Source organism: Rhinoderma darwinii, chromosome 2 (genome assembly GCF_050947455.1).
Source record: "Rhinoderma darwinii isolate aRhiDar2 chromosome 2, aRhiDar2.hap1, whole genome shotgun sequence".
NCBI lineage: Eukaryota > Metazoa > Chordata > Amphibia > Anura > Rhinodermatidae > Rhinoderma > Rhinoderma darwinii.
Genome location: NC_134688.1, coordinates 217,376,817 through 217,394,265, shown reverse-complemented (window position 1 = coordinate 217,394,265; position 17,449 = coordinate 217,376,817). Strand labels below are relative to the sequence as shown.

General features: G+C 39.7%; 1 long non-coding RNA gene and 1 pseudogene across 1 annotated transcript in view; both read left to right on the top strand.

Annotated features, from left to right (window-relative positions):
* Window positions 1–16,232, top strand: part of LOC142740972 (uncharacterized) — a 61,052-nt gene extending 44,820 nt beyond the window's left edge. Inside the window, exons 2-4 of the long non-coding RNA XR_012880943.1 lie at window positions 12,591–12,628; window positions 12,763–12,896; window positions 14,988–16,232. This is a non-coding gene — a long non-coding RNA (uncharacterized LOC142740972). The remainder of the gene's footprint in view (window positions 1–12,590; window positions 12,629–12,762; window positions 12,897–14,987) is intronic.
* Window positions 43–2,895, top strand: LOC142743730 (olfactory receptor 11H6-like; annotated as a pseudogene).
* Window positions 16,233–17,449: the final 1,217 nt, after the last annotated feature.

The following is a 17,449-nucleotide window of genomic DNA, read 5'->3' as shown; positions in this document are numbered from 1 at the left end:
AAACAAAATAAAAAAATAAAAAAAAAGATAGGGTATGGCACCATGGTAAGGAGATACCTTCATAATACGGCTACTGATGGACAAAGTGAAGAAATATCCAAATCTTCATTTCAAACACTATGTTTTCCCCTCTTCCCTTCTCTCTACCAGTCCCAATTATAAGGAAAAAGTTGGAGCATCCAACCTTCTCTTAAAAGGGATCTCTTATCTGAATATGCTGCCCTATGTAAGGGCAGCAAAGTATAGGAACCGGTCACTCTCCTATAAGTTTAGACGGCACAAACACATATTGTGCCATTCGGCTCATAGGAACAATCAAATAATACACAGGCCTTATAGTTGGGAGTCCGGTTTATTGATGAGGAGAGCACTCGCCGCCTCTCCCGACCTCCTTACAGTAATTTTTTTGTGCGGTTTGGACTAATAGAAGAGCAGCCTTGTCCCTGTAACATGCTGCCCTTATATACGCTTTAAAATCACAATTTACTTTGTCAAGTGATACAAAAAGAAAAGGGAAAAGAAAGAGAAAAAAATATTTATAAACAAAAAATAAAACAATTCTTCACTTCTTCCCTCATTCCCCCCATGCTCTTTATAGTTATTCCAAATGGATTATTTTTAACAACTTAAAAAATCATTGTCCATTAAAATATTCTAAACTGGAAATTGACTTAATTTAAAAAAGTTTAAGTATTTATTCAGGACCAAAAAAAACCTGATAAAAAGACGTAACTTTCTGTTTTAGAAAGGACATTAAAAATGTCTCCTGAATAATAACATGAAAATAAATGAAAAATAGATTCAGGGGGAAAACCGATAACTCACCTTTTTATGAAATGAACAGTTTGGTTGTTTGAAATTAAATGTTTCTGTGAATGTTTTTTAATCATTTTTGTGAATTGTGAAGAATCTCCGGCCTGGTTGATATTCTATGAAACATTGTAATGCGCGACTGCTTATTTATACATTTATAGACACCTCGGGGACAATTGGGAATTTATGTGGAGCAATGAGCAGCTCTTGGGATCTATTATTTATGGTTATTACAATGTATAAAGAAAAATAATAGTGATAACTTGTAATGTGGAAATATGAATCAAAGGGAAAAAGGAATCAACTGTGGTCAAATCCTGCCCCATACGAGTGCAGAAGAGAGGAATTTACCCATATGAACTTACACTCTATAAAAGAGAGGTCCATGCCCATAAGAGCTTACACTCTACTGGAGAGAGGACTCTACTGTTCATAAGAGTACAGAGGAGAGGACTTTACCCATAAGAACTTAGACTCTATAGAAGGGAGGTCCATGCCCATAAGAGCTTACACTCTACAGGAGAAAGGACTCTACTGCCCATAAGAGTACAGAGGAGAGGACTTTACCCATAAGAAATTACACTCTATAGAAGAGAGGTCCATGCCCATAAGAGCTTACACTCTACAGGAGAAAGGACTCTACTGCCCATAAGAGTACAGAGGAGAGGACTTTACCCATAAGAACTTACACTCTATAGAAGAGAGGTCCATGCCCATAAGAGCTTACACTCTACAGGATAGAGGACACTACTGACCATAAGAGTACAGAGGAGAGGACTTTATCCATAAGAACTTACACTCTATAGAAGAGAGGTCCATGCCCATAAGAGCTTACACTCTCCAGGAGAGAGGACACTACTGCCCATAAGAGTACAGAGGAGAGGACTTTACCCATAAGAACTTACACACTATAGAAGAGAGGTCCATGCCCATAAGAGCTTACACTCTACAGGAGAAAGGACTCTACTGCCCATAAGAGTACAGAGGAGAGAACTTTACCCATAAGAACTTACACTCTATAGAAGAGAGGTCCATGCCCATAAGAGCTTACACTCTACAGGAGAGAGGACACTACTGACCATAAGAGTACAGAGGAGAGGACTTTATCCATAAGAACTTACACTCAATAGAAGAGAGGTCCATGCCCATAAGAGCTTACACTCTCCAGGAGAGAGGACACTACTGCACATAAGAGTACAGAGGAGAGGAATTTACCCATAAGAACTTACACTCTATAGAAGGGAGGTCCATGCCCATAAGAGCTTACACTCTACAGGAGAGAAGACCCTGCTGACCCGAAGAGCTTACACTCTACAGGAGAGATAACCCTGTTGACCATAAGAGCTTACACTCTACAGGAGAGAGGACACTGCTGACCATAAGAGCTGACAATCTACAGGAGAGAGATTCACCGCATCCGAGTCGTACTTTTGTTAACTGTTTGACGCAGTTTTATTTTTTCGGTATCTCAGAAGCATTTGAATGTTTTCTCCTCACAGTGATGTCTTATAACAGATATGTGGCCATCTGTAATCCCCTCCGTTACACCACTATCATGACAGGTGGACATTGTGTGATATTGGTCGCCATCTCTTGGTTTCTCGGATTTTCCATTAGTTTAATAAACATCATTACAACATCAGAGCTATGTTTCTGTGGACCAAATATCATTGACCGTTTCTTCTCTGATCGTGTTCCTTTATTAGAGCTTGCCTGTTCTGATACCTTCATTGTTCAACTGGTAATTTATTTAGAGAGCATTCCAGTTATTTTCATTCCAACCACAATCATTGTAATGTCTTATACTTACATTATTTTAGCAATATTAAGGATTCCGTCCAGTATTGGTAGACAGAAAGCCTTCTCCACCTGTAGCTCCCACCTACCATCTCCATATTTTACTCGACTTTGTTCAGTGTCTATATTTTCCCAACAAAAGGACAAACAGTCACCATCAGTAAAATCCTATCCCTGCTCTACACTGTGATTACTCCTTTCATAAACCCCATTATATACAATCTACGGAATAAAGACATTAGGAAAGCCGTACAGGTAACCATACATAAGTGTGTGATCTGGTAAATTTTTCATGATATTATATACACTATATGGCCAAAGATATGTGGACACCTGACCATCACATCTATATGAGCTTGAAAAGCAAGGGTATTAATATGGATTTAATGGCTATAACAGACTCTACTTTTCTGGGAAGACTTTCTAAAAGATTCTGGAGTGTGTATGTAAGAACTTGTGCCCATTCTGCCCAAAGAGCATTTGTGAGGTCAGACCCTGATTTTAGACTATAAGTTCTGGCTCACAATCATGGTTAAGGTCAGGGTTTTGTGCAGCCACTCAATTTCCTCCACTTCAAACTCCTCACACCATGTCTTTATGGAGCTCGCTATGTGCACATGGCCACAGTCATACAATGTTGGACGCTACAATTGAGAAAAATGTCTTTGTATGCTAAAGTATAAACATAACCCTTCACTGGAAGTAAGGAGTTAAACCCTAAAAACAGCCCTAGAGAATCACCCCTTCCTCTACCAAATGTTACAGTAGAAACTATGCATTCAAGTAAGTAGCTTTCCCCTTGCACCTGCCAAAGCCACATTTCTCCATCAGTCTGCCAAATGGTGAGATGTGATTTATCACTCAAGAGAACACGCTGTTCCAAACTCCAGTGGCGGCGTGCTTTACATCACTCCAGTCGACGCTTGGCATTGTACATGGTGATCTTAGCCTTGTGTGCTGCTGCAGCTTTTATGAAGCTTTAGGCTCCCAGTTTTTATACTAATGTCACTTCCAGAAAGTTCCACTTCACAATAAAAGCACTTAAATTTGACATTGTCAAATCTAGCAGATCAAACATTTTCTGAGCTGACTTGTGGCAAAGGTTGGATTCTACGACAGTGCCATATTTAAAGTCCCTCAGCTCTTCATTACAACCCATACTTGCAACAATGATTGCCTATGGAGATTGCATGGCTGTGTGTGTGATTTTATGAACCTATTTGTAATGGATGCATCTGAAACACCTGAACATAAAAAACGATTCTAATATTTGCATATGGTCAACATTTTCTCCAACAATCGTACCTCTCAATGTGAATTTTGATGTGAATACATACTCCCAATACTTCTGTTTAAAATATAATTTTTTAAAATCTGGTGTTATTTTAATCCACCACCTCCTTGTAAAAAAACGAAAAAAAAAAACAACAACAATAATAATAATAATAATTATAATAATTTTTAGTATTTCAAATGATATGAATTAAAGGAGACATGCGAATAAACCTTATGACATATACCTCTGTCATCTAAACCTCTTAATGACCAAAATAAATACTTTTACGAGTAGCAGGTACACTACCGTTCAAAAGTTTAGGGTCACTTAGAAATTTCCTTATTTTCGAAAGAAAAGCACAGTTTTTTTCAATGAAGATAACATTAAATTAATCAGAAATACACCCTATACATGCTAACTGTGTTAGAAGGCTAATGGATGATTAGAAAACACTTGAAAATCCTTGTGCAATTATGTTAGCACCGCTGTAAACAGTTTTGCTGTTTAGAGGAACTATAAAACTGACCTTCCTTTGAGCTAGTTGAGAATCTGGAGCATTACATTTGTGGGTTTGATTAAACTCTCAAAATGGCTAGAAAAAGAGAGCTTTCATGTGAAACTCGACAGTCTATTCTTGTTCTTAGAAGTGAAGGCTATTCCATGCGAGAAATTGCCAAGAAACTGAAGATTTCCTACAACGGTGTGTACTACTCCCTTCAGATGACAGCACACACAGGCTCTAAACAGAGTAGAAAGAGAAGTGGGAGGCCCCGCTGCACAACTGAGCAACAAGACAAGTACATTAGAGTCTCTAGTTTGAGAAATAGACGCCTCACAGGTCCTCAACTGGCAGCTTCATTAAATAGTACCCGCAAAACGCCAGTGTCATCGTCTACAGTGAAGAGGCGACTCCGGGATGCTGGCCTTCATGGCAGAGTGGCAAAGAAAAAGCCATATCTGAGACTGGCTAATAAAAGGAAAAGATTAATATGGGCAAAAGCACACAGACATTGGACAGAGGAAGATTGGAAAAAAGTGTTATGGACAGACGAATCGAAGTTTGAGGTGTTTGTATCACACAGAAGAACATTTGTGAGATGCAGAACAACTGAAAAGATGCTGGACGCCATCTGTCAAGCATGGTGGAGGTAATGTGATGATCTGGGGTTGCTTTGGTGCTGGTAGAGTGGGAGATTTGTACAAGGTAAAAGGGATTTTGAATAAGGAAGGCTATCACTCCATTTTGCAACGCCATGCCATACCCTGTGGACAGCGCTTGATTGGAGCCAATTTCATCCTACAACAGGACAATGACCCAAAGCACACCTCCAAATTATGCAAGAACTATTTAGGGAAGAAGCAGGCAGCTGGTATTCTATCTGTAATGGAGTGGCCAGCGCAGTCACCAGATCTCAACCCCATAGAGCTGTTGTGAGAGCAGCTTGACCGTATGGTACGCAAGAAGTGCCCATCCAGCCAATCCAACTTGTGGGAGGGGTTTCTGGAAGCATGGGGTGAAATTTCTCCCGATTACCTCAGCAAATTAACAGCTAGAATGCCAAAGGTCTGCAATGCTGTAATTGCTGCAAATGGAGCATTCTTTGACGAAAGCAACATTTGAAGGAGAAAATTATTATTTAAAATAAAAATCATTATTTCTAACCTTGTTAATGTCTTGACTATATTTTCTAGTCATTCTGCAACTCATAAATATAAGTGTGAGTTTTCATGGAAAACACAAAATTGTCTGGGTGACGCCAAACTTTTGAACGGTAGTGTATATTTATGCACGCTTGTCTTTTCCTAGCTATTAATCAGCAGCTCAGGCAGTTGCTAGAGACAATTGCTGTACAGCTGATTATAAAGGTCAGATGACTACATTAGTTTGAGCCACTGAGGCTCATTTGTAGAGAGTGACCTGATTGGTCTTCCTCTCCTTAAGAATCCCTGGCCTTGGCATTAGGGGATTTCTTGTATTTCCTCAGTAATTGTTTGCTTACATTTTTGGTCTTGTTTAGGTGTTTAGTCTTATCCTGTGTCTATTGTTTTCTGTTCTGCTTGCCTTGTTTCACTGGGTTTTGGATCTGTTTCGTTTTGTGTACTTTGCTTCTGGTTCCTAGGATTTTATCTAAGATTGTGTTAAAACCAGTGTCTGCAGATTAGGGACTACTTTAGGGACAGTGTTTGGGACAGTGAGAGATAGTGGTCTCTGGTGTTAGTGTCAGTGTTCTTGAATAGATCCAGCGATAGATGCAGGGTTAGTTAGGGTCAGCTTGTTGTCATCAACCATCATCCATTTGTTACCATAATACAACTGTTTTAATCACACATCATCCAACTGTCCATCATCTGTATGATATCATCTTGTTACTAAACCTATTTTTAATCTGTATTTTCCTGTTTTCATGTATTCCTGTTGCCTGCTAGAATTATGATACTTACTCAATATTTCCCTTCACTTCGACTGTCTGGTTGGCTCACAATTCGGTCCTACTGCAAGTCCTTGTACTGAGGGATACTATTTGTTTCCGGGAAATGGGACTGCTATACATGAAGTCTAATTCTGCCAACTTGTGGCCTGATAGCATTGTTACATACACTTGTTTTTAAGGTGGCCGTTAAAGGGGCTTTATTCTGAAGTGCCTTAAAATCATGGAACGGCAGAATAGCGGCTTCACTGAGAACTGTTGAGCCGCAAAACTAGTGCCCAGCTCTGTCTATGTTCATAGAGCAGGTTTCTGACCTAACATGACATTAGAACATAGGTTGTCTTCATGAGACTTCCCTATAATGAAAAGTAATTTTTTTAATTAATCCAAATTTTCCTCCGCTATTTGACACTTTTTCTGTTGATGCACAATATGCCACTGATTTGTTCCAATAAATTGATTTGTCTATTCTTGAATGAAAACCATTAATTACATTCAGTTCTTTAATTGACTGAAGACAAAGGAGAGGATGCCATAAAAGTCTCCATAGATGCGTTATACAAACACCATGAGTTCATTTTGAGTATAAATACAGCCAATAAGTTCATGAAATTCTTATGTATTTGTTCACCAGACATCTGCGTGAGAATGGGATTGAGATTAGTTCTTATGAAAATAATGAAAAGCAAAATCATTTTATTCAGGAGGACAATGATGCAGGAGATGGTAACACATGGCACAAGTCCTGGTAGATAAGACTTGACACAATACACCATAATGTCTAGAGGTGGCCATGTACCTTGGATAGCTTGTTCGGCCAGCAGATATTTCTACTGCCCCCTTCCCTTATACACATACATGCTCTTCTCGGCCAAGCATGGATGTGTACTCAATTGGAAGAGGGGAATAAGCCGCTGCCAGTGACCTTTGGTGGAGACTTAACTCCATAAGAACAAAGAATTGCGCATGTTGAAATCCAGTATCCTTCTATTTCTTAACACCTGGCATCAGGGGAGAGTTGGAACACCCCCATACACATTAGATGGGTAGCCGGTCAAAATGAGCAGTGTTTGGCAAACTTTCGTCTAATAGGTATCCTTAAACACAGGGACTGACAATCTTCTAAAAGGTATCTTCTACAGGTTTATTTAAGGGTAGTATCAATATTCTTATTTTCTTATCAATTCATCATCCTCTCCCTGGATGTGAGGAATAAATTTCGTTATTGATCTTATGATTTTTCCCATCATGAGGCTTCTCTTTTTCATTTTTTTCAGTACCGATAGGAAACAGTGAAGAAATTTACAATGGCCACTGTGTCATAGGTTGTCCTAGTCAATGAACTCCATGACGTGTTCTGTGGAGTGACGTTTCTCTATCTGGCGTGTTCTGTAGAGTGACACTTCTCTATCTGACGTGTTCTGTGGAGTGACACTTCTCTATCTGACGTGTTCTGTGGAGTGACGCTTTTCAATCTGGCGAGTTCTATGGCGGTTCGCTTTTAAGACATTATTTTTTCATTAGAACTAAATTGTAAACGTGCGTAAAAATAGCCGTTGCTCACAAGGCTTTTGTGGTCCAAGCGCGCGTCACAGAACCTTGACATTTTGTAGGATTGGTCAGAGTGTCAAGGGCTACATGTGTAACAAATATTAGGTATATTCAACGCTTAGTTTTTAAGATTTACATTTTTTAATAAAAATAAATTGAAGCCGTGTGTAGAAACAGGCATTGCTAACGAGGAGTTTCCCCACTAACCGCGTGACGTATCGTCACGAGTCTTGGCGTACATACTCAGGAGATTGTGACGTATAATAGTTTCAGGGCTCGTAACTCCACATTGAGCGGTTACGGAAATAGTTTGGTAAAACTGTCAATATTAAGCTCTAAATAAGGGAATTCCGCCATGTTTATGGGGCAAAATAGGAGTCCCTTTTTAGAAAAGACGACCGAGTTAGGTGTCGAACTGTTAGGCTGGGTTCACACGACCTATTTTCAGGCGTAAACGAGGCGTTTTACGCCTCGAATTACACCTGAAAACACGGCTCCAATACGTCGGCAAACATCTGCCCATTCATTTCAATGGGTTTGCCGATGCACTGTGCCGACGACCTGTAATTTTACGCGTTGCTGTCAAAAGACGGCTTGTAAAATGACAGCCTCGTCAAAGGAGTACAGGAGACTTCTTGGGACGGAATTGGAGCCGTTTTTCTCCTGAAAACAGCTCCGTAATTTCAGCCGTAATTGACGTTATCGTGTGCACATACCCTTAGGCTTTGCAAGGCAAACAAATGGACACCTAGCTCGGGTCCATCGGGTCAAGGTTCAGTTTTCGACTCTGTCAAAGTTTTCAACTAAGCGTTTCGAGCGTTTTGGTTGGCCGTAAATCGAGCATGCCACCGCCACGAAACTGTACATTTTTTAAGTTGAGACCTTTAGTGGTAAACTTCTGGAGTCAGAAATTATGCCGCTCGTTTCCCTGAAGATTATATATTTTTTACTTTTCACCACCGGAGGTGCTGGCGAATGTCAAAAATTTATTTCATGAGAAATTCCATTCAATTTATCATTTGCTCTAAGAAAAAAAGCCCATTAATCCAACATTAATAGACTTAACTGGTGTGAACTGGTTTTATATTAGAAAATGTTTAATCTGCACATATGACTAATCAAGTGACTAATAGTGGAGGTGTGAAAACCTTCCAAAGGTTGGAATAAGGGTCCTTTTACATCGGCCAATATTGTTCGTAAAAATGAGCACCGATCAATGAGACAATTCGATGATCGGCTCTCATTTGCTCTTTTCTCAAGGAGCTATGATCAGTAATGTATGGGGAAAAGAGATTGTTACTACGCTCACTCGTCCCCATGCATTTTCAACATGTCGTCAGCACATCTCTCTGTTTACATACTGTACTAAGATGTGCTGCCAACAACGATAATATTTTATGCTGCATAAACGATACAACCAGCCGATGAACGAGCGTTTGCTCATTTATGGGCTGATCGTTTCCCTGTTTACACAGGGCAATAATCGGGTACCAGCTTTCGTATGAACGCTTGTTTTCCTGATCATTTACCCATGTAAAAGTGCCTTTAGTCTTCTGAAATCTGCCAGCACACGCTTCATATGTCTCTTCTTTTTGATTGTCCATTTTTTCTAAATTTTTTCTGTTCATTCCACCTTTAGAATTTTTCCATGCATGCTCCTCGATATTATGACTTACTAACAAAGTGCCAGCTTCATACAATTCTTATACTGTATGTATCTCTAAGTAGTAGGTTGCTGGATTTGCTATTGACCTACCGAGTTTGCATGTGGAAGATGGACATTATCTCTCCTCTTATCTCTCCTAAATATCTCCATACTGTGTGGGCTGAATAACTTCTGCAGCCTCCGACTAGGAATGTGTCTCCCACTTCCTATATACTCTCCGGCAAAAAGTACAAGGGCACATGACCATTATACCTACATGGGCTTGTTGGACACCACATTCAGAAATCACTGGAGTTAATATGGAGTTCCCACACTTTTGGGAAGGCCTTTTACAAGATTTTGGAGTGGTACTGTGGGATGTTGGAAGAGAAGGTCTGGCTCACAATCGCCATTCTAATTCATTTCATAGGTGTGTGATATGGTTGAGGTCAGGGCTCTATGCAGCCACTCGAGTGCGTCCACACCAAACTCTTCACATTATGTCATTATGGAGCTCTCTTTGTGCACAATTGCACAGTCATGTTGCAACAGGTAAGGGCCTTACCAAACTGTTGCCACATAGTTGGAAGATACAATTGTGTAAAGTCACTGAGCTCTTCAGAACAACCCATGTTATGTTGCGGACTTGTGCTGAAATCAATTTTTTTCCTCATCATTCTGCACTCAAAACAGAATTTATTTATTTTTTGCAAAAATGAAAAACTCAAATTTCGTATGGACAGAAGAATTCAGACACTTTGCTATGACACTTGAAATTTAGCTCTAAGGGTCTTCCATTTTTCTAAATCATCTTTAAAAAATTTTTTTACACCTTGATTGGTGTCCATCTGCGGTAAATTTAATTGATCGGACATGATTTGGAAAGACACACCCCTGTCTAGATAAGGTCTTACAGCTGACAATGAATATCAGAGCAAAAACGAAGCCATGGGAGGAAAGAATTGTCTGTAGAAGTAGGGATGGGATTGTGTGGAGGTAAAAATGTGGAGAAGGGTGCAAAAATTTTTCTGCTGCACTGAAAGTTCCCAAGAGCACAGTGGCCTCCATAATTCTTAAATGGAAAAAGTTTAGAACAACCAGGACTCTTCCTAGGGCTGGCCGTCCCACCAACTTATGTAATCGGAGGAGAAGGGTCTTGGTAAGAGAGGTGACGAATAACCCAATGCTCACTCTGGCTGTGCTCCAAAGGTCAACAATCACTGCAGCGGTACACCAATCTGGGCTTCATGGCAGAGTGGCCAGAAAGAAGCCTCTCCTCAGTAACAGACACATGAAGGCCCACCTGGAGTTTGCAAAAAAGCACCTAAAGGACTCTCAGACGGTGTGAGAAACAAGATTCTATGGTCTGATGAAACCAAGATTGAACTTTTTGGCCTCAATTCTAAGCGTCATGTCTGGAGGAAACCAGGCACTGCTCATCACCTGCCCAATACCATCCCTACAGTGAAGCATGGTGGTGGCAGCATCATGCTGGGGGTGGGGGTGTTTTTCAGTGGCTGGGACAGGGAGACTGGTCAGGGTTGAGGAAAAGATGAATGGAGCAAAGTACAGAAATATTCTTAATAAATACCTGATCCAGAATGCTCTGGACTTAAACTGGGTGGAAAGTTCACCTTCCAACAAGACAATGACCCTAAGCACACAGCCAAGACAACACAGGAGTGACTTAGGTATAACTTTTTCGAATGTCCTTAAGTTGCCCAGCCAGTGCCCTGACTTGAACACAATCAAACATCTCTGGAGAGACTTGAAAATGGCTGTCCACCGATGTCCCCATCCAACCTGACAGAGCTTGAGGGGATCTGCAGAGAAGAATGGCAGAAAATCCCCAAATCCAGGTGTGCACCGTGTGGCATCAGACCCAAGAAGATTGGAAGCTGTTATCACTGGCAAACATGCTTCAAATAAGTCCTGAGTAAAAGGGTCTTAATACGAATGTCAATGCAATATTTTATGTTTGTCTTGTCAGTAAATTAGCAAAGAACTAACATTCTGTTTTCACTTTGTCATTATGGGGTATTGAGTGCAGAATGATGGGGAAAAACTGGATTTTTTTTTTGTTAGCACAAGTCCCCAACATAACAAAAATATTTTGGTGAAAAAATTGAAAAGTTCTGAAGACTTTACGAATGCATTGTATGTGCTTTATTATCAAGCCAGTAAAGGGAAAGGTTTGTGTGGTGGGTCACAGCCGAGTGAAGTTCTTCTATCTTGTAAGTCAGATCTTCTGTGCATCAGGAGAGGATATGCTCATGTGTGTACAGGCAGGTTCCCTTCCAGCCACGACTCTTCTCTGCAGTTTGCGGCTCAGACTTCTTGGTTCCTTGGTTTCCAGCCCCCCCACCTTTTCATTACCTTAAACCTAAACTCCCCATACTGCTGCTACAGATGCAGCCATCTTTATCTTGACTTTTAACGCATTAAATAAACAATGTCTAGATCTCTTATCTTGACTTTTTCAATGACTTTTGTTGTATGATATCATGCTGCAGCAAGTTATCAGAATCAAGATAAAGATGTCTACATCCGTACCCGCATTTCTGGATCTGCTGCATCATACAGTGTCCCTAAACACTGTACCTAAGATAGTGCCTTCAAAAACTAAGGTGGTAAAAAGATAGTTATCCAGACACTAAAAATCCCCCAGGCAGTACCTGTGACCCTTTTTGTTGCCCTACACAGTAACTAGCCCCCTTTAGGCCCTACACTGCAATAGTTCTCCTCTTAGTGTCCTATACAGTGATAGTGCCCCCTTTGTATTTTCCCTACAAAAATAATGCTCCCTTTTTTGCCCCCGACCACGGTAATATTGACACTGCGGATGTGGACATAGTTGAAATTGATGCCGCCGCTGTACTGTTTGTCTTATGGGTAAAGCGGCCCTGTGATTCCGGTCCAGGAAGCTAATATATCTCATGAAACTTTACTAGTACAGGCCTAAAATACTAAACTTTTCTTTCAGTTTATTGTATATTTTTTTCTTAGTGAATCATCTCTCGAATAAGCCAGTAATTATTAATCATTTTATTCTTATTGTTCTCTTTGGACTGGAACTCAGGAGACATCGGAAACAAAGACAACAACATCTCCATAGAGGTAACAGCAGAGTGTATGTATATATGTATGTATGTATGTATATATATATATATATATATATATATATATATATTTTTTTTTTTTTTGTTCTGAGTAAATGTTCGTGTATCTGATTCTGTCTCATCATCTTACAGGAACTGATCAAACTGATGAAGATTTTCTCTTCCGGGTAATAATTTTCCTCTTCTAAGATCAGGACTGGGAGTAATTCTAAGGAAAAACAAGAACATGGAAATATCTCATTTAAGTATCGGCAGTAATACTTGAGGTAGGACACCGGGAATAAGATTATTCTCTATAATATTTAAGCAAAAATTTAATTTTCTAAACATATTTTACTTGTTTTTACTTTTTTATTTCAATATGAAACTTACATTCAGCTGGTCGTTGACCATTATTTTGGCAAAAGTTAGATAAAAATATGTTGTTGGTGAGTCTAAAGAGAGAAGAAGGTTGAGGAGGCAGACACAGTTTCTTATGATGATTGTCCCGTACATCACACAATGGTGACACTTGAATGTTACGTGTAAATATTCACCATCTGATTCCATTTGTTTTATTGGGCGGTTGTTTCATAATTTGTTTCTGTTCTAGTGGCCTTCATTTTCCATTTCCTTTTCCACACCTTGATTAGGGCATTTGTATTTAGCATTTTTTACACAGAAGAATCTATTCTAGAATATATATAAAAATATAATTTATTAACCATTCTAGTTCTCTCATTTACTCAAGATATTGTTTAAGATCAATTTGTTTTTTGAGAACATTTTAGAATTGCCTCTTTAATGGGGATGTTTGTTGTTTAAGCCCTTAAGGTCGTGCCCTTTTTTTGGGCTTTCATATTTTGTTTTGTTTTTTATCTTCACATTCCATTGGTGGGCTTGTTTTTAGGGATAAGTTCTAGTTTTTATTTGCACTGTTTTGCTTTGCATAGAATCTATTTCATGGATTTATTAATTAAGTGGGGAATGGAAAAAAAAAGTGAATCTGCTGTAGTTTTTTGCAATTCTTGTTTGCAACATTCGCCTTGCAGTATAAATACTATGCTATCTTTATTCTACAGGTCTTTTCACCTCGCAATCATGTCTTAGGGGCTCTGATGGGTTTTTAAAATTCCTTAGGTGCCATAGTTACGACATGTAAGGGTTTTAATTTGCCGGTTTCTTAACTTAACAGTCAGAGTTATTTTTGAACCCGGCTGTTAGAGTGGGATATCAGCTGTCCATTGGAGTCAGCTGTACAATACATGTGACACCCTCAAGTGTTGTCGCACTCTCACTGTGTCATATCGGTACATTGGTTTGTGAGAACGACTCGTGAGCCGTGACATGCTTTTACACTGCCTCGTGGGAAAGGGTTACAATCGCTTTTATGGCTATTAACAATATTAGATGATTAACATCCATGTTCCTATCTTCTACTCTTGACTGTATACACTCATAATTCAAACGTTACATATTTTGTTAACTTTTTTGTGCCCCCCAAAACAGTAGAAACGATTTTGCTAATTCCAGTTACATTTTGGGCAAATCCATTATTTCTGGAATAATCTTATTGTATTATAAGAGATAATGGTCGGTCCCCTCTATAATTACCCATGGGATTTTTATTACAAATCATCCAACGCACCAACCTCAACTTTTTCTTTCAGCCATTGTGTGATCTGTTTATTGAGGATTGCTGGTCCCATTTCCAATCATAATCTTACACCCATGCTGACCGTCATTTCTCAATTCACTCAGTATTGTATAATTTTCCCCATTGGAAAATTTTATCCTACAATGAGTCTTTTATATTTCCTGTGAAATTTCCGGTCAATTTAAATGAAATGTTTGAAGTACAACAGGAAATATTCTTCATTATTTTTTATTTTTTTTTAAATCATAACAAAATCCCCTAAATCTACCAAACTTCTTAATCTTATCTACACCAGTATTTGTTGTCATTGCTGGATTTATTTTAGCACAAACATCTATTTTCCCCCAAAAATTCCCAAATCATAAAAATATCTTTAAAAGGGTTGTTCGAGACTAGAAAAACAGCGCTATTTTTGTATAGGGGCTGTATCTGGTATTGCAGCACAGCGCCATTCAAGTGACTATTGAAATGCAATGGCAGACACAGTCCATAGACAAGGGAGGCGCTGTTTCAGATGTTTTTCTAATTTCATACAACCCCTTTAAATAAAAATAGAGGAATCCAATTTGTTGAGAAATCTTAAATATCACACAGCTATGAAAATGAAAATATGAAATGTGTGGAATCCAGTTCCTGTAAATTCTTATATTAGAAGTGATTCATTTTGGTTTCTTGAGACCTAATATTACTTTAATGTCTAATTTGTTTTTTCTAAATGCAGGAGAACAATTTGACTGATATCGTAGAATTTGTCCTCTTGGGTTTTCAAGGTGACCCACAACTAAGAATTTCCCTCTTCTGTCTTCTTTTTGTGTTATTTTGGTATGTGGAAACCTTCTGATCATCACCCTGGTGTCCACCAGCAAGAACCTCCACACTCCAATGTATTTCTTCATCTCACAACTGTCCATTAATGATATTTTACTGCCATTGAATATTGTCCCCAATTTGTTTTACATTCTCATGAATAATGGGGGGACCATCACATATATTGGCTGCATGACTCAGTTTTTATTTTTTGTCTCCTCTGAAGCATTTGAATGTTTTCTCCTCACAGTGATGTATTATGACAGATATATGGCCATCTGTAATCCCCTCCGTTACACCTCTATCATGACAAGCGGGTATTGTGTGAGATTGGCCGCCATCTCCTGGTTGGTTGGTTTTTCCTGTGCATTCAGTGAAACCCTAACAATATCAAGGCTAAAGTTCTGTGGATTTAATATCATCTACCATTTGTTCTGTGATCTTCTTCCTTTACTGATACATTTAGTTTAAGGGTATGTGCACACGATGAGAGGCTTTTACGTCTGAAAAGACAGACAGACGTAAAAGCTCCTCCTCGTAATATGTGAGGCGTCTGTGACGCTCGTAAATCTTGAGCTGCTCTTCATTGACTTCAATGAAGAACGGCTCAAATTACGTAGCAAAGAAGTGTCCTACACATCTTTGCCAAGGCAGTCAATTTACGCGTCGTCGTTTGACAGCTGTCAAACGGCGACGCGTAAATAACAGGTCATCTGCACAGTACGTCGGCAAACCCATTCAAATGAATGGGCAGATGTTTGCCGACGTATTGTAGCCCTATTTTCAGGCGTAAATCGAGGCATAATACGCCTCGTTTACGCCTGAAAATACGTCGTGTGAACCCAGCCTTAATCTACAACTATTTTTAATGGCCGTTCCTTTAGTGATAATTCCCAGTATAATAATTGTTATTTCTTATGTTAACATTGTCCGTGCTATCTTACGGATCTCGTCTAATATCAGTAGAAAGCCTTCTCCACCTGTAGCTCCCACCTCACTGTGGTCTTTATCTATTTCTTGACTCTCTTCAGTATTTATGCTCTTTCAACAAGTGGACAATCATCGGACATGAATAAAATCAGATCCCTGCTGTGCACTGAATTTACTCCTCTGTTCAATCCCATTATATACAGTCTGAGAAATAAAGACATTAACAAAGCCGTCCAGGAAAATATTCAGAAATATGTGTAATCTGTTGTTATTTTCTCTTAACCCCTCGTCTCTGCAGCCAGTATTGTATTTACCTTTCTAACAGAGCCACATTTTTCAAATCTGACATTGTCTGTGACATCTGCCGTTACTTTGGGTATGTCCACATGTAGCGAAAATATAGCGGATTTTCCACAACGGATTTCATTGCGTAAAATAAGCAGCAGTGTGGATGAGATGTGAACAAACATCCACACGTTATAAGGGGCAGTGGTACAAAATATCTGTGGACCAATAGACCCTCACTGATGGCTTCTTCGTTAGGCACATTTTTAGGACCAAACCCAGTACTGCAGCATTTCTGCTTTGTCGGTGGGATGCCACCTGTATGGCCTGGCACAAAAACTACCGGGGTTGATAGCACTAAACTGTTGAGCACAGAGATTTGTTTGTTCAACTACTTTGTCCACAAGGCCGTCCAAAAAAAAGAGCTTAAAAAAACTCAATTTCGGACAGCCCTGCTGTGTGGACTTGGACCCCTCCGACAGCAGTAAAGTCCGGTACTTGGGGGGGGGGGGGGTAGGAGGTTGGGGGCAACCAATTCGGTTCAGGTGCAGGTGTAACCTGAACACTAACCCTCCTGAGAATAGGAGGAGGTTCCTCGGCGTCGCTTGAGGAGGACAGAACGAAAGCGGACCCAGCATCACTCGCAGTATCTGTGTCCGATGCAAGCATCTCATGAGTGAAGCTGGTAGTTAATAATAGTTCATCCTGTAACCATCAAACATCAATGTACTTTCTCTACCCCCTCACTGTAAAGCCATAGTGCTTACATAGCACCCAGAGTGCAATTTTGACAATTTGCGGGCGGTCACCCCAAAATGTGAGTATGCCCCCCAAAATTCCATGTGAAGGCTCAGAACACTGCTGTGAGTGTGCCACATCAGTAATGCATCAGTGTTTTTATTTTTAATCACACAGTGTGTGTAAAGTGCCATCTGGGCCATCAACGCATCTGTGGTGATCCACAAAACAGGATCTAGCATCTCTGGTGATGCAAAAAGATGAAGCCGGCATCACCGTAGATGCGAAAAGATCAACCTGTCATCTACAAAGATGCCGTTAAAACCAATCAAAAGTTGACTAAAAAGAAACAAAAAAATACAGAGATTTACAAACGGGTGGCAACCTCCATCGGTTGGCCCGGTCTGACCAACCTCTCCTACG